The sequence below is a fragment of the Chelonia mydas genome, chromosome 3, assembly GCF_015237465.2.
Source record: "Chelonia mydas isolate rCheMyd1 chromosome 3, rCheMyd1.pri.v2, whole genome shotgun sequence".
In the NCBI taxonomy this organism is placed as follows: domain Eukaryota; kingdom Metazoa; phylum Chordata; order Testudines; family Cheloniidae; genus Chelonia; species Chelonia mydas.
Window position 1 is genome coordinate 4,316,093 of NC_057851.1, and position 5,367 is coordinate 4,321,459.

General features: G+C 57.6%; 1 long non-coding RNA gene across 1 annotated transcript; it reads right to left on the minus strand.

Annotated features, from left to right (window-relative positions):
* Positions 1-488: 488 nt before the first annotated feature.
* On the minus strand, positions 489-4,607 carry LOC119565686. The gene is made up of 3 exons (XR_005224497.1): positions 4,510-4,607; positions 1,472-1,665; positions 489-724 (listed from the first exon to the last, which is right to left on the minus strand). It is a non-coding gene; the product is annotated as an uncharacterized LOC119565686 (long non-coding RNA).
* Positions 4,608-5,367: the final 760 nt, after the last annotated feature.

The following is a 5,367-nucleotide window of genomic DNA, read 5'->3' on the forward strand; positions in this document are numbered from 1 at the left end:
CGGAGCCGGAGCTCCAGGTGGGGGCAGCGCACGGAGCCCCCGTGGCTGCCCCTGCACCTAGGAGTCACACCTGCCGGCCACTCCCGGGAGCCACGCAGAGCCAGGGCAGGCAGGCAGCCTGCCTTAGCCCCTCTGTGCCACCAACCAGACTTTTAGCAGCCTGGTCAGTGGTGCTGGCCGGAGCCACCAAGGTCGCTTTTCGAGAGAGCATTCTGGTAAAAAACCGTACGCCTGGCAACCCTAATTCTGATTGTGACGAAAACGCCAGGTTGTGTGTGGTTAAAGGAAAGTGGCATCGTTGTTGGTTTCTTGCGGCTGGATCAGGGCATTGCTGAGTCACTGGGGCTGGCTGTCGGCCCTCAGTCCGTCACGGTACTTGTGTCACCCCCGTCACCATGTATCTGGGCCCATGTCTGCTGGGAATAACTCCAGGTACATGTAACTGTCTGGTTTATTCATAGATTGTAAGGCCAGAAGGAACTGCTGTGATCAACTAGTCTGATCTCCTGTATGACACAGGCCAGAGGACTTCCCCGAAATCTTTCCTGTTTGAACTAGAGCACGTCTTTTAGAAGAACATCCAATCCTGAGTGTGTGCTCAGTGTCCCTCCTCCTGTAACTGGCTAACAGCCTAATACTGCTGCAAGCTCACAGAGGGACTCCTTTTAGCTCAGGTAGGTCAGGCTTATGCTGTTTGCCTCGAAGGACCTGGGTTCAAACCTGGCTGAGAGAGAACAGAAGAGGGGTTGGTACAAATGTGCGTGTCGGGGGACAGGCTAGAACAGATCTGTTTGCACTCCTGAGTATCCGGCTATGCCCCTGCCCAGGTGTTTCCGTGGGACCAGACAGAACACACCTGGGGGCCGTCTTAGGGGTGTCCTGACCCTTGATGCTGTGGGGTTTCACCAGGTCTTAACCGAGAAACTGAAGCTGAGGGCTCCGGGAGTAGATGACATCCGCTCTGTGCCTGGGGTGTGTCGGGGGACGGGCCCAGGGCCTGGGCTGAGGGCAGCAGCAGCTTTATGGAAAGCCGGGTGGAGCTGAGCAGGGAAAAGCTGCCAAACCCCTGTGTGGGGAAGGAGAAGAGGGAGGCAGAAGCCCAGGGCCCTGGTGAGGAGCCTGCTGGACGACTGCGGCTGAGCAAAGGATCGAGGTTCCGGAGCAAACGCGACCGTCTCCTGCTGCAGGGCCCAGCGCTCTGACTAGTAACCGAGCACACACAGCGGGGCGGCACTGGGCTGGGGGCTGCCCCGTAGGCAGCGGGGAGACTGAGGCCAAGGTCACAGCTGGGAATAGAACCCAGGAGTCCTGATCCCCACTCCCCTTCCCTAACCACTACACATTGCTGCCTCCTGCAGAAGACTGTTTTTTCCTAAAGCAGGGGGCAGGGGAAACGCCATAGCACACCTATTACCCCGCCCCCCTCCTCCACGCACCCAGCTCAGGGACCCCCCAGACGCCTGTATCTGACCGGCCTCCTTATCTGCCACCCACGCCTCCTTCAGTTGTGGAGGACTGAATGGGGTCGGAGGTGCCTTTGCCAGCTATCAAGCAAGGGGCCACGCTGCCCGCTCCTGCTCCTCCAGGGTGGCTGTCTGCATCTGCTGAGCTGCCCTTCGCGGTGGTCTCCCGCCCGCACACTGGTCAGGTACAGCTCTGCTCAGCCTGCAAGAGCCCAGCGCACAAAGGTTCTCTGTTACGTGCACGCTGCCCGGGGCTGTACCAGCCATCCTTCCACGGAAGCTGGGCCCCCCCATTTAGGGCCACTGGGACCGTTGCCCTTGTCACTTTCCTGCAGCCTCTCTGAACGTCCCAGGGACAGCAAGGGCAGAACGCCGCCCCTCCCGCTCCACAGGCCCCTGCCACACCAGCTGGAATCGGATCCTCCCTCAGTAGCTGTGGGCAGTAGAGGGCTTGGGACACACACTGGAGCAGTTCTGGTTCTCTCCAGTAGAGGGCAGTAGAGACATCGCTACACCAGTGGGGCCAACGCATGTGAAAGGCGAAGCCAGGCGGCTGCGAAGCTCTTCCGTTGTTTCAGGGCCCTGCTGAAGCCCTTGTGCCTGCTGGTGAAAGTCTGCCTGCAAAGGTGCAGGCGTGAGTGTCACGTGGCTCCAACTAGCCCAGCTGAAGGTGCCACCCTGCCCCTAAGAGCCCCGCTCTCTTGGAGGGGCCGGCCCCTCTCCCTGCTCCCTGTATCCAGCAGGTGCTATCCCGCATTGGATGTGTTTGTCTCCTGTTCCCACCTGAGCGTGCTCCTCCCCAGGTAGCTTTGGCCCAGCAGCTCCAAAGACACAGGCCTCTAAGCTCTGGAGCTACAGGACAGCTCCCTTAGCTAGCAGCAGTAGCAGGTCCTTTACCCTGTCTGGGGTCTCAGCCGCTAGAGGGCAACCTCTGCCCTTCATCACCCCCATATTACATTTTCAAACAAGCACCCTTGTGCGTTCTCCCCTGCTGCCCCTCACGTGTGGGAGGCACTCCCGTAACCCACCACCAAACTACCTGTTATCTTCCGTCAAACCTCTCCTTTGCCATGAGGCCTGGACAAAGCCTGACAACGGTACAGCTGCTGGTGTGCCGAGACCACCGTCAGGCTGACCAATAGCGTCTCGGTGTTTCCTTGGACTCCCCGTCTGTCTCCAGCCATTGTCTCTTATACAGTACTTTGACTGGCAGCGCTTTGGGGCAGGGACTGTCTTCTGTGTTTGTACAGCGCCTGGCGCGACGTAGTCCTTGGTCCCAGGACCAGGCCTGCCAGGCGCTACTGCTCAAAAACTCCTCCAGAAGCTCTGGGCCACCATTCACTGGCCTGCCCCCTTTCCTACTGGTTAGGCTGCGTCTTTGCTGTTGGAAGACGCTCGGAGCACTGCGAAGAGCAGGGACGGAGCGACAGCGATTTGCGCGGCACTGCCAAGTCTCTTACAGAATCAGAGACGTGGGGCTGGACCGGACCTCGAGAAGAGGTGCTTGGGGAGAGGGGCTCCATTCCTGGCTCCGTTCCTTTGTCAGGGTGTTTGCAGACTTTCGGTGGGAAAGGCAGTCGCTCCCCACTCCTCTGCTCCCCCGCAGGGCGCGGGATCCAGCTCCCCAGGCTGCTTGTTGCTGTTGGCAATGCTGCTTCCTGTTTTCTTCCCAGAGTTACTAATTGCCTAAGCCTGGCTGTGGGGCTGTTTGTTAAGCCAGTCAAATAACCCATGTCCTGCCACCTCGCTCAGCGGGACGGGGGGGACGGCAAAGAAAAGATCCACTGGCAATGGAAGAAGTAAGGAACTGGGGGAATAAGTTAGACAGGGAGAGACGCCAGCTGCTCCTCCCTTGCACTTCAGTTCGGAACCCTGCACTGACCACGGGTTTGAGCCCCGGGGACAAAGGTGTGCAACAGACCTGCTGCTGCAAATCTCCCCACTGTATTTTCCACTGCATGCACCCGATGAAGTGAGCTGTAGCTCACGAAAGCTCATGCTCAGATAAATTGGTTAGTCTCTAAGGTGCCACGAGTCCTCCTTTTCTTTTCACAGCTAAGGGAGCTGCTCTTTAGCTCAAGATCTAGATGTCTGGGGCCCTGGAGGTCAAGGGTTCTAGACCTGGGCTTCCCCACTGCATGTGTGGTTTATATAACAGGGCTCTGTGGCAGGTGATTCATCCCCAGTGAAGTCTGACGCCTGGCCCCTCCGCTAGGATTGCTAACCAGAGGGCCAGTGAATTCATTACACAGAGACCACTAAACAGCCCTGCTGGCTGGGAAAATAACTGGCAGTGCCTGCTGCTGGACTCAAACATGCAATCAAGAGGTGAAGGTGCTTTTAACGCTCCCCTGCGCCCTCCACCCTTCCTTGTGGCTTGATTTCCTGTACCCGTCGCTGAAGTGCCCTGGGATCAGGGCGGCCCTTCGTCTTCCAGCCAATGATTTTCCCCTTTAAAGCTGGTTCTCCCCCGGCCGGAGAACCCAGCTGAGTTCAGGCTGAACGGAGAGGCTGAGTCATATGGGGAAGGCAAAGCAACCAGGGCTCTGGTGGCGGTTTCATGTGACTGGGGCTCGCTGGACTGAAATGTTCCGACCAACCTGCCTGGCTGGACTTTTGGGTGGGAAGCTAACGCAGGCAGTTTCCCCTTTCGCAGAGCCTCCAAGAGGGTGAAGCTAGGAGCCAGCAAGGTTTGCAGTCACTGCTCTTTCTCCTCTGCCCAACCATGCCAAAGTCTCCCTGTCCTCATCTGCAGCCCCACCTGCTATTCCAGTGCAAGCGCTCCCCTGCGGCTGCCCCTCAGTCCTGACCCAGCTCCGGCTATTCCAGTCCTGGGCCTCCCCTGTTACCCGAGGTTCTTTCAACCCAAAGCTCTTGGTAACCTTTACTCTGTGCGAGGTGGGGTCAGGAAATAAATCAGGGGAGACACGGGGCCGATCGATGGCTGGCACAAACAGGACCACACAAGAGGGCTTTCACTTAAAGCTAAGCTTGACTTAGTCTCAAGCAAACAGGTTAGTAAAACACCCCAACCCTTGATAATTACCAGAGCTGAGTGTGGCTCTCGAGTGGCACAGCGGCAAATCTTCCGTCTGCCCGCGGGGACTGCAAGTTGTATCCAGAGGGAGAGTCCAAAAAGAGTCCAACTACCTCAAACTTTCCCCCCTTATTTATACATTAGTAATAGAATGACATGTCCCTTACAGAAAACTTGTTAAGTAAGCCGTTTCAATGGTCAAGCGAGAGGTTCCTTCTGATTATCGATTAGCCAGGGGTGGGTTTTTCCAGAGTTTGCAGCCTTGAGGCCCCAATAGACATTCCTGGGGCACATCCTGCTCTTCTAAGATGCATGTATCAGCTACTTCAAGGCAATTCTTATCAGGAAGGACGCGGGGTCAAGCTGCCCTCTCTGTGGCACCCAAAGACCCCCCCTCTCCTCCTGCCTTGGTTAAGCTAAGCCTGCTGACTTGGCCAATTTACAGCCTGCTGACTTGGCTGCTTTTAGCAATAAGCCATAGTGGCTTCAGGCACTTTACTGGTTTGCCAAAGTCTCCCCGTACACCCCTAGGTCTGCTGCTGTCCCCAAACCCCACCCTGCTCCTGTAATCCTGAGCGCCCACCCGCCCCCAACCCTCTCTAACGTGACAGTCCTAGTCTGTCACTGCCCAGCTAGCCTTTCCCTTGGACTCGACCGAGGTGGGTAGGGCCAGGCCAGGCAGCTCTGACCGCTCGGGTGGTACGTTCTAGTCGTCCGAAACGGACCGGCTGGGAGCAAGCGGAGTCGCCAAGCAAGGCACCTCCTGCGAGCTGCCTGCGTTTATGAAGCAGTACGCCTTGGCAGCCCACAGCCTGCCAGCAAGACGGCGGAGAAGCGGCGCTAGGGAGGTTAATGATGCCCTGGGAC